General features: G+C 37.8%; 1 protein-coding gene across 14 annotated transcripts in view; it reads left to right on the top strand.

Annotated features, from left to right (window-relative positions):
* The window catches only part of foxn3 (forkhead box N3), a 122,434-nt gene that overhangs the window by 20,453 nt on the left and 85,619 nt on the right, over window positions 1-16,362 (top strand). The window contains exons 1-2 of one of the 14 annotated variants that reach the window (XM_079833569.1): window positions 11,037-11,258; window positions 11,447-11,541. The exons of 12 other annotated variants lie outside the window; for them this stretch is intronic. The gene's annotated coding sequence lies outside the window, so the exon portion shown is untranslated. Of the gene's footprint in view, window positions 1-11,036; window positions 11,259-11,446; window positions 11,542-16,362 lie in introns of those variants that run through there. One more of the 14 variants, XM_079833570.1, reaches the window with a different exon arrangement.

Raw genomic sequence — 16,362 nt, 5'->3', positions numbered from 1 at the left:
TTTTATGGTGTACTGTCTGCTGCTCCGTGTCCTCTCTCTCTCTCTCTCTCTCTCTCTCTCTCAGTCTGGTAATGAATGCCCCCGCTGCAGGCTCCCAGAGGCAGTCAGACTGGAACAATTATAATCTTCCCAGTGCACCCGAGACTGCGGCCCCGCCCGCATGTAACACCATTAATTGCATTGTTACGTGTTATTGTACTGAATGGCACTGTCGTCTTGAGTGCTGTTTACTAATGAAACGTGTTGCACAGCGAGACAGTTTGTGCCCATTTAACGTGGCTATTAAACCCAAAGCAGCCATATACTGATCCCTCCCTCCTTTTGGGACTGAGGAAAAAGAAAGAAAGTAAAACTACAACTGAAGAGTTCCCGTGAGGCGCACCTTCGTTAGGAGCCTGTTAGAGAGGCCTGAGTGAACAGGAAGAAGTTTCCTTTCCCCTGCCAGCACATAACCCTCTTAAAAAAGGTTATTCAGAGGTTCGTTGCAGTACCTTGGGTTCGGCAAAGAACCCTTTTCTAGTCAAGAACCGCTTTTCTGCTGTATAGTTGGGTTGTCATGGTGCCACAATTTCAGTTGTCAATAATGGTGAAATTGTACAATTCTCGATACTAAAGCAGTTACTAATATGCAGTCGAGCACATTTAATATTAATTTACATGAAACTTTAAAGGCGCAATATGTAATATTTTTGGATTAAAATATCCAAAAACTACTAGAACAATGTTATATATTTTGTTGACTTGTGTACTTACATTGTGTACGGACCGTGTCATTGTGTCACCTGTCAATGACATCATACCCGCATTACCCTCAATTTTGTATAAACCATGGAAACACCAAAGATGCTTGAATATATTATGTGTTTTATTAGACCGGTTAGCAACTGTTTAGATACATTGATCAGAAAATCATTGTTATATAGCTCAACACAGTTAGGCTGCGTCCGAAATCGCGTACTTTGTGAGTAGGTACTACATTTGAATTTTCAAGTTAGTTAATTGCAGATGTGCGTGTTAACGTTTATTATTAAGTATAATTATTGATTTGTTACCAGACTTTCTGATATCCTTACTTCAAAGAGTTCTTGAGTATAGTTGGCTGTTTGGTTTCTTAGGACATCTAAGTTCTTGATGTCACATTTGAAAGTTTCTTCATATAAGTGTTTATATACAGTAGCACCAGTAGATAGATACATTTCTTTAAAAAACAAACTAGAGAACAGTTCTTATAGGAGCTTAAATCATAGTGTAGTGACCTGATCGGGCTATTGAAACCCCTTTTGTTTCTAACTGTAACTTTTATTTTTGTACTTTATAAACTTTGTATCCAATTGCGGCCCACTGATCAGCTGAATTAGTGGTTTGGGTGAGCAGTGTCTTAATTTTCATTAAGTGCACTCTCCCCTTGAGGCTCTGCATCCTTGGACTCAGCTGCTAACTGGGTTTCCCTTGTCACCGTTACACTGACAAATTCAATTTCCTGTCTCCCGGGTGTTCCCTGTAGGCCCTGAGCTGATGCTCGCAACAACAGGGACTTACTCCATCATGCTGCTGCCCCAGGTTGAGTGTGGTGACTAGGATACAGTTACCCATTATCCTCCTGTGTTTCCTGTTGAGATATGCCCGTACATGTGTTTGAGAGTTGTGCGGACATTTTTCTCTGCTCACGCCTCTGTCATTGGGATTAGATTAGCCTGTACTCTCATGCCTGGATGCTTTGCTGTATTAGCTGAGCCCCAGCAGGGCAGTGGCATTCATGGGGAGATGGCCGGTTTCTACAATAGAGATAAAGCAGCTGGATTTCAAATCACACTATGCTCACTGACCTTCTATGAAATGTTAAACCTCAGCCCAGCTCGACTGCTGCGCAATCTCACCTTCTGGCAAGCGTCACGGAGAAGATATACACCTATGGGAGGAGAATTCTGAGGCAATTTGAATGTCAAGGTGTGTGTCTATGTGTGTCCACATGGCTGAAACGCTCCATGGTAGCCGGGGCCATTTGATTTGTGGTGTGATAAAACCGGGCTCTGCGTTGTAGCGGGTCATATGCATCAACACAGCAGCTCTGTCAGATTTGCTATCGTCGAATGCGGTTCATCTCTGCCAGGTTGGGAACTGGAGCAATTCTGATTTTATCACCGTTAGTCCCCTCCAGCCCCACATAGGCCTGTCCTCGGTGGTGGTTGCTTTAATGGTTGAGGATCGCAACTGCTGTCACAAAGGTCCCTGGTTTCATTCAAAGTTGAAACTGAAATCATAATCATTATGTTACAGTTTATTCATTGCCAGTTGGGATTTCCTCATAGGCGTAATTTGCGGGTCGGACGGGTGCGGCACGGATGTACCTAATACAAATTAAACCTCTCCAGTTGACTAGCAGAGCATTCATTTTGTTCGTTTGTTAAATAAAAGATGATCTGGCGCTGGAATGTGTTGTCTTTGAAATCATGCTGAGTGTTGTCACTGTTATCAGTGGCGGAAGGGACTGTGCTCTCTTGGCACTCGTGCACTTCACCGAACGCTTCAATCTATCGCCCAACGCCGTTGCGAAGACTCTCAAAAAACACTCTCAAATTAGTTCAAAAAACAAAATGCACACAAACGAGTCCATGCTCTTGACATACAATAACTGATGAACGTCTATGGTTTAAGTAGAAAAAAACTTAAAAAAACTAAACGAGGGTGGATTCGAACCCGGAATCTCTGACAAGTTTAACATAAGTTCTACCACCACACCATTAAGGCACACAAGCAAGGCAAATATGCGTTTATTCACTGATATGAAGAATCTCGAAACTAACAATATATTGTATTATTTTAATTGTATTGTATTAACTTAATGTACTATTGAAATGTTATTTTTTTCTGCAATTGTTATTGTTAAACCCTAACACACACTCCTCTCCCACCCACTTTATAAAACAAAGTTACACCACTGGATTTTTTGTTGTTGTATGTATATCTAGTTAAAAATATTTTTAAAATGCATTTTATAAAATATAATAAAATATTTTAAATTCAATATTAATTTGAATTCAATAGAATTTTTTATTTAAATTATTAAATTTTTATAAATATAATACACATTACAAATGTTTTTTTCTTAAATTTTTTTATCCTCAATTAAAATCACTTAAAAATAAAGATATACAGTATTTATAGTGTGTATATACAGTAAATATATTGTAAAATACATGATGAAAAAAGTACTTCACTATATGGTAGACATTTATTTTTTTATATATAATGTACATTGTAAAATTGTATGTGTATATACTAACTATATATATATATATATATATATATATATATATATATATAAATAAATATATATATATATATATATATATATATATATATATATATATATATATATATATATATATATATATATATATATATATATATATATAAATCTTTTTATTTTTTATTATAATATTATATATATATACATATATGTGTATACATGTGTATACATGTGTACATTTCTATAACTTGTATATGTATTAACATAAATATGCATATACACATTTATAAATATATGTTTGTAAATATATAAATCAATTATTCAAAACTGTAAAATTTTACATTTTAAAATTTTCTGCAGCATATTTGCCATCCAATATACCATTAGATCCTAACACAAGCACAAAGAAAAGTCCAGTGCTGTTTATAGCGAGGCTGACCTGAGATCCAAACCCTGCTGTCAGAATGCTAGTGGTGGAGGCTGCATTGCTTCATGAGGGGGTTGGTAGATGTGATTGAGATCCATTAAGCGTGATTACATTATGGATATAAATCCACAGCTGAACACAGCATGTACTTTTATGGAGATCCATTACAGCATTTATTCAAAGCTCTTGTTCAATTTGTACCTTTCTTTGCCTCCGATGTATCCAATAAGGAAATCCAGGGGAAAAAAAGAATTGAAATTGTGGTGGTAATAAGCTGGCATGTGGTGGAAATCGGACCGTTTTAATGGGGTCTCAGATTCTGATGGAAATGAAGAGAAATGGTGGTGATCCTCTGGGGTTCACGGGTGAAAGAATTAACACAGCTTGTCACTCTGTCCCAGCCATCCTCCCGTTACCAGGGTAACGGACGCCCGTGTGCCTCGGACTAACCGTGGTGACACAGTTGCCGCGGCAGCCTGACTGAACCTCTCCTCACGGGCAGCAACCCAGCCAGAGCTGAAACGAGCAGGAATTGGAGTTTCTATCTCAACAGAACAGTGCTAATCTACCCTAATGACCTCTGTGGGGAAAATATATGCAGCCTCTGACACTATCAAGTCTTTGTTTCTGCTTTAATGAGCTCTCAGCTACTAGGTAGAACATTCACAGTAATCTGCTTATTGGCCGCAGTGAGATAAAACAATTTTAGAATATCATATCTTAAATCCAGCTTTGTGGCCTTAAAGGGATACTTCACCGCTGGAAAGATGAATGTGTATTCATGTGTATTCAATTTTATTCATGTGTGTATGTGAAGTTGGTGCCTTCTAGACTGAGAAAAGCCAGAAACAGTATTTTTAACTCATGTGGATGAAAGACAACAACTCCCAGAATGCACTTGCTTCGCTGCTCAACGAGGCCACTCCCAAGCCACGCCTACCGGTTACATCACTTGCCCACCACGGCACCGTGCCCCACCATCATTTTCATGTTTATAGTAATAAAATCATTTAGTTCAGTTAGAGAACAGACACTGCTATTAAAAACTGAACATGTCTGACTAAAACAGCACGAGCCGAACGAGAGTCGCAGCACAAACGCAGCAGGAGTCACATTTCATTCATCAGACAGTGAGGAGCTGACAGACCAGATGATTGCGGAATATTTGGTTTCAAAGCGAAATGCGCCTATTTAAATGAGTTTGTCATTGTACCGTTTTGTTGTGTTTTTCATTAAGAATTATAGGCTAATGAACCCACAATTAATGCAAACCGCCCCCGAATTGGCAGTAATTCTAAACTGAAACTAAAATGAACACGGCCACACGGGCATTCATTCACAACCTCACAGTCATTCACGGCGCGTGTCCAGTCTGGCGCATTTTCAGTTCATGCCTATGGAAGCTTAAGGGCCCGTCTACACGGAGACGCATATCACTGTATACGTATACATTTTTTATTGTATTGGCGTTTCGTCCACACGGATCCGGCGTTTTGGGAGACTGAAACCGCTATTTTTTAAAACCGGGTCCTAAAGTGGATAAATCTGAAAACGACACCCTTGCGGTTTCGTGTATACAGCCAATCCGTATATTTTGTGAAACGGTGATGTCATCACACCACGTCCTGCGCGGGGAAGACTTGAAGGGATACAACTACGGGCACTGGGCATGCGCACATCAATACTGCGTTGTTTAATTACTGTATTTGCATTATTGTAAGGGTATGTTTAGGGTTGGGGTAGGTGTATGTGTTAATAAAACACATCTGGTAAGTAGCAAATTTATTTATTGTTATTTTATGTGAGATTTTACCTCACCTCCGACTGTTGCCGTACCCCTTCTAGCCACAACTCTCCTTCTCCGTAATTACAGTGCCACATACTGGCCTGGTATGTATACTACATTGTTTTGAGCCGTTTTCATGCTCTTGTGTGTTCGCTGATATTTCTTGAAACGAGGGGAAAAAAAAGATCTGATAGGGAAAGTTCTGGCTTCGTGTGGATATGGCCTAACTTTCATAGGAATTCATTGAAAACACTCGCTTTGCTCCGCACCGCTGTTTACGACTCTATGGTTTGTGTTTTGGGACATCTATGTTGTTTTGTGAGTCTGTCTGTGTCTGTCCAGGAAGTTCATCTTATTGGTTCCTGCAGGCTGATTGATGCTATGTCCTGATTGGTCCACTGTACTTTAAAAAGCATGTCATCACTTCCTCTACCCAGAGATTTTGTGTTTTGAGAGAGAGAGAGTTTTGTGACCTGTATAGTGCAGAGTTTGTGTGTTAGGAGACCTTGTTTGTTTAAATTGAACATTGTTTGTATCTGAGGAACTTTCTTAGTATATTTGACCCTTTGCCTGTTTTCTGCAGATATGTATAAAGTACTAGAGACACAGACTTGAGTAAAAGTACAAGTTCCTTATCAAAAAAGTGACTTGAGGAGAAGTTGAAGTGCTCTTTAAGCACCACACTTAAGTAGAAGTACTAAAGTATTCAAAATGTTTTGTACTTAAGTATTGCAAGTAGTTTATTTTAAAATGTACTACTCAAGTACTGAAAGTAAAAGTACAAGTATTGTGTTATGTAGTTATTAAAGAAAGTAGTCAAAAGTTTGAACATCATATTGTTTTTATTATTTCAAATGATTAACCTAAAGGACAATCACTATGTTGGTAGGTAATTTTTCTACACATTGCCATATAAATAACCTGAAAATACTGTAGTTCATTAAGATTAAATCTTACTAACTACTCTTACTATAAAAAAAATGGAGTAAGCACACTTATATTCTCATTTCAAGAGGTGTTCTGAGTAAATTATTTGTTTCTAACACTTATACAAACAATTAACAGCTGTATTTTTATTAACTAAGATTAACAAAGATTAATAAATACAGTAACACATGTATTGATCATGGTTAGTTCATGTTAGCTATTAGTCTAATACATTAACTAATGTAATGTTAACAAATCAAACCATATTGTAATGTTACTTCACAGTGCACATTAACTATGTAAACAAATAGAGAGCAATTTGAGCGCAAGACGCTCGTGTTGTTTTAAAGACAGTGAATGTGCTTGCGCGCTCTCTCTCTCTCTCGCTCGCTCTCTCTCGCGCGCTCTCTCTCACAGCCACGATCACTTGAAGTTGAAGGGGTGGAAGGTGGTGTTTTTGGTTTGTCCATCTTTTAAGCTGATCAAAAGGCACGCACAGTCTACTTAATAGCTTGATTCGCTCAATGATGTGCCAGCTTCATCAAACCTGCCATCTACCGTTCTGGCTGTGGTAATGTGGGTTTGGAATGGAATGATTCGTAACATTTTTATAATTGTAACGAGTAACGATGCAGCACATCAAAATATCGGAGTAAAAGTATTAAACTCATCGAAAATATGTACTGAAGTAAAAGTGGAAGTAGGAGATACTGCCTTTTAGTACTTAAGAACAGTAGTGAAGTAGTTCTACTTCGTTACTATACATCTCTGGTTTTCTGACACTGATTTGGACTGCCTGATTGCAAATATATTGTAAATACCTATTATTTGGGAAAGTAGGGAGTCTGACGCCATTTTTGTTTATTGTAAACAGTTTTTTTTTTTTAAATCCCTTTTGGTTAGGGAGTTAGGTTTGTATATTGTATTTTCCTTTCCTTTCTCTCTCTCTCTCTCTCTCTCTCTCTCTCTCTCTCTCTCTCTCTCTCTCTCTCTCTCTCTCTCTCTCTCTCTCTCTCTCTCTCTCTCTCTCTCTCTCTCTCTCTCTCTCTCTCTCTCGTATTTGCCTGGTGGTTTTCATCTAGTGAGGGAAGAAGTATAGGGTTTACTATGACGTCGAATTTTTTTAATTTTTTTAAATTTACGATCGCACCTACAGAAGAACAATTTGAAAAGTGTCGAAAGGATGATTTATTGTTAATCGCAGATTTTTTTGATGTAGTCGTGCCTCGAAATGGGCTGAAGAGGGAGATTAAGGAGGTCTTGCAAAAGGAGTTGGTAAAACAAAGGATCTTACCTGGTGAAACTGAGGTAACGGGTGTTGTATTAAAACCAGTGTTTTCTGATGTTATGAATGCCCGAGCATTCATGCTGTGCACATTTGACATTCTGTGAGTGAGATCCTACCCCCTATGGATGGGTTGAAAACATGAACTAGCTCCTACTACTGACTGTAGTCTCTAGCCTCTGGCCAAAAAAGCCTCATATGACGCTAAATGATGATTTTTGTGTCATCAGAAATCTCTCATCTCTTGTCTCAGGGGGACATGAGGGAGGGAAGCAAGGCCATTCGAATATACTACCGGGTTTCTAGTGATACAAATCTTAATGCTGATTGATGAAGTAACCCTTTAAATTAGAACTGAATAATATAGATATTACTAAAATGACAGAATTTACCATACGGATACTTCTTGTTGACAGAATTTTTTCTAGTAAATAACCTGGTTAGGATTTCAAACAGAAAGGCTTAGGAGGGGAAAGCGTTTGAGACTAAATTTAGCAATACCACAGCATTAACTACATTTAACAGTAGCATGACAGAAGCTCAGTTGCTTCCAAAGTACTGTAGCCTTTCTAATAGACTTTTTCCAACTAGTAGCAGTGTAGTGCAACCACAAAGCTACATTGCTGTTTTCATTGTCACTGTAATTTGCATGTGGTTTTACTGCCGAGCAAGTTGAGGCAATAATCAGACATGCTCTCATATGTAGCACCGGAAAATCATTTGGCGAGTTCATGTAAATTAACTGATAAAAAAAGATTCACCAATTTGAGTCTCCGCAGTATTTTAATTCTTCTATTTATAGCAGAATAATAATATTTAGTTCATCTTTAGATTTATATTTTCAACTCTGTTGACAAATTAGAATATATTGTAGTTTTTTTAAGAATAGTTATATTAGTTATATAGTTATATTTTGTGTAAATTCAAGTTTAATGCGATTACCCTTTTGAGATATTTTGTATTTATTCAAAAACTTTTATGCTGTGAGTAAATTGTAAATGACTTGTACAATTATTATTATATTTTTAAAATAAATATTAAATATATTGCTTTATTAAGTAATATAATTATTTTTTATTTAATTATATTTGATAATGCATTTTATAAAATATATTATTTTTTAAATTATTTATTTGTATATATCAATATTCAATCTTTATACAAAACCATTTGCTATTATATTTGCATTTGCTCTCTTCTTCAAACAAATTTGCAGATTGGATTAAAATATCTAGATTAAGTTTTATTAATTTATTAATTTATAGATTACTGCACGTTCCTGTGTTCCCTGAAGAGGGCAGATGCATCGATACTCGAAACCACGATCAGCAATGCAGCGATTGGCTGGCGGCAAGACAGCAACGCAATGACATCAAATAATTAAAAAAGCCACCTGGCAAAAAACTTGATAATGAAAAAAACACACATTTCTAGACCTTTATAAGGAAACAGCCAAACGGCCAAACCAACATAAAAGTTATAATAGATAAATGAAATGTTCACTTTTTCAACAGATTTATATTCATATAAATTTATAGTTCACATTTATAGTATTTGTACAACCTTTACATTTTTATTTCAATGTCATAATTAGCAATTAATTTAATTTTTAATTCAGTGTGAAGCACATATGTTACGTGACAGCATTAATTCAAGTTTCCTAACGGTCAAGATCAAGTATCTGCATCTCATGCGCTGCATCAAGCCATCCCATAATATCTGTCACCACTTAAATTAATGCACGGCTCAGAGTAACTGTACAACATGTGTGTAAGACTGCAATAACATTATAAAGTAATTATTCTATAAAAAATAAATCTCTCAATCAAGTGGCTGTGTCTATAGTATTATACACAACATTATAATATAATTTTCAAATACATTTTTATAGTATTATTATTATTATTATTATTGTCATTATTTTAAATGATTATTGCCCCTGGTTCAGTAAGGAACTCTTGTAATAAAGTAGCAGTGGTTGGGACAAATTTTAAGTATCAACGCCACTTAAAAAATGTAATCTAATCCTGTTTACATGAAATAAGCCTGCCTGCGAGGAGGTTTAAGCTTCCGGACCTGTTGCTATGACAGCAAGTCCAGGATGAGCGTCGAAGAACCAAACAATCCAAGATCATGCCAAATCGTCAACAATTATATCCAACTAACTGAGTTAGCGAAGTGCGAAGAACGAACCCCAGATGTATTCATATAGTTTTAAGATACCTCTGTCTCACCTCTCTTTTTTACAGGGGGTAAAATTAGGCTTTTCTCTAGGGTGAATGGGACTGGAGACGATGTCTCAAACTACATATTTTAAAAGTTGACTAGTGTTAGTGACTAGTGAAATCTTTTTAATTGGCACGAGATGACCAAATACATCCACCTGAATGTTGTCGTACAAACCCAAACCTGTATTAAACCTGCAACATTCCTGGTTTTGAGAGAGAGAACGAGTAGTTATGCTCTGACAAGTCAGTTGTGTGAACTAGCATTTTTATAGTGAAATCGTTCGCAGACTGTCCGTGCACAAGAGTCTTTGGCTTTGATTAAATACACTTGGTAGATTAGTCAAAAGAGTGGTTGTAAATCATTTCTGCAAGTACTAACCCATGATAACCGTGTTGAGCTGTGGAAACTCTTGCTCAATACTTGGCTCTGGGCATAACAATACTGTGAGCAAAGCGCTGCACAGACCAGCTGTAATTAAAAGCTGTAGTTTCAAATGGAATGAAAAGACTCACTGGAACTTTTGTGATGTTTTTTTCATGCCAAGATTAAAGCCCTTTGATTATTCCCTATGTAATTGGGGCTATTTGAACGCAGAGTGGTTGTTTTGTGTCTGCTTAGTCGAGGCTATAAGTTGGACATGTTTTTTTGCTTTGAGCTGTATGAAATCTCTACCTGCCACTTCTCTGTTGTGGAGTGATAAGAGAACTGCTTTAAAAACAGGCTGAGAGCAGCTATTTACTGCCTCCGCTGCAGAGAGAACGTGACCTTTCACCTCTCCCTCATTCCTTGAGTATTGACAGCACATGACTTTTTGTTTGAGCCGAGACCGAAAGCCATAAAGACTGGATTTCTTTTCAAAGCGCCGAACATGTGGATTACCTTCTTCAAAAAAATGCCTGGAGTCATCCAGCTAAGTCTTCTTCTGTTTGTTTTTCACATGTAAATGATGTTACTTGTGGCTGTTTTCATTGAAACATGTCTCCGCTGCTCATAGGCGCTCACAGGCCTCCGTCCAATCAGATCCACGGGGGGCGGGGCTTTGCCAGTCAGGTTAGTGGGGCATGACATGTAATTCCACAAGAGGAGGGGCTCCCGCAGGTCACACCCTTTCAGAGAATTCTCACAGGTAAACACTCTGAGCAGATGAGTCAAGGCTTGCCGGGAGTTTGACGTAGGCTGTGGAGTGTTTATGCCCTCAAAAGCAAGATATTACGTACTTCGGAGTGCCTCGGAATTATGGGTACCGTGGTGTGAGATTACACTTAAATGTCTTTCTGTCTAGAGGGAAGGAAAGTGTTTGTCACAAGAGCCGAGAGAAGCCTACGCCAAGCTTATGAATGAAATCTCGGAGCAGGTACAGAGTTTATTTTTACTTTCTCACTGGCACATTTATATGTCAGATGGATATTAAGTGTGATGTGCGTCAGGAAACTGGGGTCTTGTGGGAATGGATGGCAGTTGTTTTGATGTAAAGCTGAAGAATTCTTAAATGTGATTACTTACAATGTAGTCTTTTTTTTTCTTTATACTTTTACCCTCCAGCAACAAAAGAAACTCTTCTAGGAAACTCCACTCGTTTAAACCCCGTTGACAGCTAGTTCATCACCAGGTTTGCATGAAGAGGGAAAAAGATTTGGGTAGGAGCTTTTGACCTTGGTCAAATCACCTAACAACTGCATAGCAACGGGCTTAAAAACACCCAGAACGCCTTAATATTTATGCATTGCAACATCCTGGGTACCACTAAAGCATAAGGAAAGCACATTTACATTTTCTTCTGATGTTGTAAAGATCTAGTTTAGTCTCATTTTAATCATGTGTTGAGAATGTGACGTGTTAGAAGTCGTGTTGTACATAAAGTTGACTTTTTCTTGTTTTTGTGGCTGAGTGACTCAGTGAGCGATTTATTACCAGCATGAATAGACTCATTACTTGTTCTTCACCCACTTTAAATGAGTTTTGTGCTTGTTTTAATGCAGCTCTCCCAATCAAGCAAGCAAAACAATGACAGTTTGGCAGTCGCTTGGCTTGTAACATCAGGACGGTCCGTGTCTGCATGTTGAATAGAGGATCTCTCTTGGCACTTGTGCATGCGGTTAATAGTCAGATGTTAAGATGGGTGATGAGGGAACAAAGTCCTGTTCTTTGTCATTGTGTTGTCTTTGTTATGTCAGTCATACTGGCATGCAAATGAACATAGCTGTTCATAGAATATTGTTATGCATTTTAACACATGGCAGACACAAGCGGACATTAATTTATTCAAGCGCCAACGGCCGGTTGCTTGCATATGCAGATGTACAGTATATGACTATATTAAACACAAACTGCATGTATGCATGCATTTAATCACTGATTTATGATGAGGCTGCCAAACAAATGTTGATTTAGACAGGCAGATGGTATTTGGGCTCTGATCAGAGCATCATGCCTAATTATCTGTAGCTTTAACCCACCCTCTGTGATCTGGTTTTCTGTCATCTGGACGCACGACTGGAGCACAATTATAGCTATTTGCCAGAGAAACACAATCTCAGAAAAACAAACCTGAGCCTGGACATCAGATACAATGCGTCATTCACAACAATGTGGGATCGGTATACATGCTTTTCCTTTATTTTTTGCCCAATTATTGTTCCATTTTGGTTCAGATGGCCTTAGGGTGTGTTCACACTTGGCAGGTTTGGTTCAGTTAAAACAAACTCTGGCGTGATTGCTCTGTTAGGTTCATCTGATTAAGTGTGAACGCTGTCCTCCGCACCAAACAAGTCAGAGACCGCTAAAAAGGTGGGTCTCGGTCCGCTTTCAAACAAACTCTGGTGTGGTTCGCATGTGAACGCAACATGGACCAAAGACATGTGAACAATCCAAAAACAAAATGTGATGTCACAAGATGCGATCCTAAAAAGGACAGAATGCTCACGCACTCGTGTTTTTTCTTGTCATTGCTGCGATGTTGCCCATCACAGTTCGGCACAGACATCAGAACTGAGTCTCCTAACAGCAGGTCTTTATTTGTGTGTGACAGAGGGATTCCTGTCGCTGTTTTGACTCCTTTACACATTTTATAAGCTCTTCATGAGTTGTCAGCTCCATGATATACCATCTGATTCTGCGTTCAAGATAGGAAGTTTGTATTTACGAGCTGGGAAGTCGCGTTTACGGTGTCAGGTGCGTTCAAGGCACATTTGTCGGAGCAAGATGGCGGTGTATTAACTACACAAAAATACAGCAAGGTTTTTTTAAACTCTACTTCTAGAAAATGAAGAACAAACAATTTGCTTCAGATGTGTTTTGCTTTTTAATAAATTTTGGAACCACTTAAAGCTTTATTATGTTATATTGTATCATATTTTTACAGGCAGTTATCTTCTTTAATACAATATATATATGAAGCTTTCAGATGCAAAAGCCTCTAAGTCCGTCTGACGTTTTTTTTTTTTAAATAAGCATTTTTGTCAGGCTTCTATTTATAGGTTTCTACCTAAGTAGCGGTACTTCTGAATGCGCTGAGGCTGGGATTTAGTGGGTTTGAAGTGAAAGTATTTTATGAACGTATACTATATGCGGAGAGCATTCACTCAGTATCGTTATCTCATTTTTGGCTTTTAAAGGCTTTTGCATCTGAACTCTTCATATATACAGGTGCTGGTCATATAATTAGAAAATCATCAAAAAGTTGAACAATTTTTAAAAAAAAAATTTATTTCACTAATTCCATTCAAAAAGTGAAACTTGTATATTATATTCATTCATTACACACAGACTGATAGTTTTCAAATGTTTATTTCTTTTAATTTAGATGATTATAACTGACAACTAAGGAAAATCCCAAATTCAGTATCTCAGAAAATTTGAATATTACTTAAGACCAATACAAAGAAAGGATTTTTAGAAATCTTGGCCAACTGAAAAGTATGAACATGAAAAGTATGAGCATGTACAGCACTCAATACTTAGTTGGGGCTCCTTTTGCCTGAATTACTGCAGCAATGCGGCGTGGCATAGAGTCGATCAGTCTGTGGCACTGCTCAGGTGTTATGAAAGCCCAGGTTGCTCTGATAGTGGCCTTCAGCTCTTCTGTACTGTTGGGTCTGGCATATTGCATCTTCCTCTTCACAATACCCCATAGATTTTCTATGGGGTTAAGGTCAGGCGAGTTTGCTGGCCAATTAAGAACAGGGATACCATGGTCCTTAAACCAGGTACTGGTTGCTTTGGCACTGTGTGCAGGTGCCAAGTCCTGTTGGAAAATGAAATCTGCATATACATAAAGTTGGTCAGCAGCAGGAAGCATGAAGTGCTCTAAAACTTCCTGGTATACGGCTGCGTTGACCTCAGAAAACACAGTGGACCAACACCAGCAGATGACATGACACCCCAAACCATCACTGACTGTGGAAACTTTACACTGGACCTCAAGCAACGTGGATTGTGTGCCTCTCCTCTCTTCCTCCAGACTCTGGGACCCTGATTTCCAAAGGAAATGCAAAATTTACTTTTATTAGAGAACATAACTTTTGACCACTCAGCAGCAGTCCAGTCCTTTTTCTCTTTAGCCGAGGCGAGACGCTTCTGATGCTGTCTGTTGTTCAAGAGTGGCTTGACACAAGGAATGTGACAGCGGAAACCCATGTCTTGCATACGTCTGTGCGTAGTGGTTCTTGAAGCACTGACTCCAGCTGCAGTCCACTCTTTGTGAATCTCCCCCACATTTTTGAATGGGTTTTGTTTCACAATCCTCTCCAGGGTGCGGTTATCCCTATTGCTTTTACACTTTTTTATACCACATCTTTTCCTTCCCTTCGCCTCTCTATTAATGTGCTTGGACACACAGCTCTGTGAACAGCCAGCCTTTTTTGTGTCTTGCCCTCCTTGTGCAAGGTGTCAATGGTCGTCTTTTGGACAGCTGTCAAGTCATCTGTCTTCCCCATGATTGTGTAGCCTACAGAACTAGACTGAGAGACCATTTTAAGGCCTTTGCAGGTGTTTTGAGTTAATTAGCTAATTAAAGTGTGGCACCAGGTGTCTTCAATATTGAACCTTTTCACAATATTCAAATTTTCTGAGATACTGAATTTGGGATTTTCCTTAGTTGTCAGTTATAATCATCAAAATTAAAAGAAATAAACATTTGCAATATATCAGTCTGTGTGTAATGAATGAATATAATATACAAGTTTCACTTTTTGAATGGAATTAGTAAGATAAATCAACTTTTTGATGATATTCTAATTATATGACCAGCACCTGTGTGTATGTGTGTGTGTGTGTATATATATATATATATATATATATATATATATATATATATATATATATATATATATAGATAGATAGATAGATAGATAGATAGATAGATAGATAGATAGATAGATAGATAGATAGATAGATAGATAGATAGATAGATAGATAGATAGATAGATATTATATTATTTTAATTAAATAAAAAAAGCCTGACAATGTCACTGCTAAATACCTATAATGCTGCCTTCACGTGCTATCGGAAATGTCATAATTACCACTTCTGAAATCGTGATTACGAGCTTGTTGCATTCAAGTGCTTTGTTGTTGGAATGAACAGGAATCATGGAGCACAACAGGTTTATTCTTGCCTATTTATTGGGAAAATCTAATTAAAACCAACATTATATGTAGTGTCACATGCACCGACAACCATATAGCCTAAAAATTTACGATGCTATCAAGTCTGCTTTCTGCCAATTCTGTATTTCGGTCATTTTGGTCAAATGCAAGATATTTTCACTGTGTATTAAACATACAATACGCTTCAAATGATTACTCGTATATGTAAATATGCACTACATTAATAACAAGATGAGACGATCTAGCTGTTCTGGGGAGAAAACTAATAATTCATAGGCTACGTTTGGCTAAATCGTCGTTCTCCACGCCACCATAAGTTTATGGCATGCCTATCTCGGGAATTTGGGTATCCAAATTATTTCCGAACTTCCCAGTGGTAAACACGACATCAGAGGGCGTTTATGTGCAATTTTTACTTATGAAACGATAGCATGTGAAGGCAGCCTAAGTATTGTGTATTTCGCCATGTTTCTCGCAGACACGCCCCCAACTTGTACAGATCAGGCAGGTTTGGGTCACTACATTTGAACAATATCAAGTCTATAAAACACGTCAAAACTCCACAAAGCACAACAAGCATATCGGTAAGAACACTCATTTGAACAGCATACACACCGGGACATTTGACTGCACATCACATTTATTACATTATTGATACTACTCGCAATTGAAAGTAGTTCAAACGTAAATACAATCTTTCCAACATGCACCAATATGTACACACATACAGCGAGCGCATTTACCCCAGCACACAGCATTGTTTTGGATGTTTGACAAGTACCAAAAAAAACAAGATTTTGGTTAAAGTTTGCATTTTGAGGCTAATGTCAAAATCATTGTATTCTAGAGTT

This window comes from Gobio gobio (genome assembly GCF_949357685.1).
Source record: "Gobio gobio genome assembly, chromosome: 13".
NCBI classification, from domain to species: domain Eukaryota; kingdom Metazoa; phylum Chordata; class Actinopteri; order Cypriniformes; family Gobionidae; genus Gobio; species Gobio gobio.
This window is presented reverse-complemented; position numbering and strand designations above follow the sequence as displayed.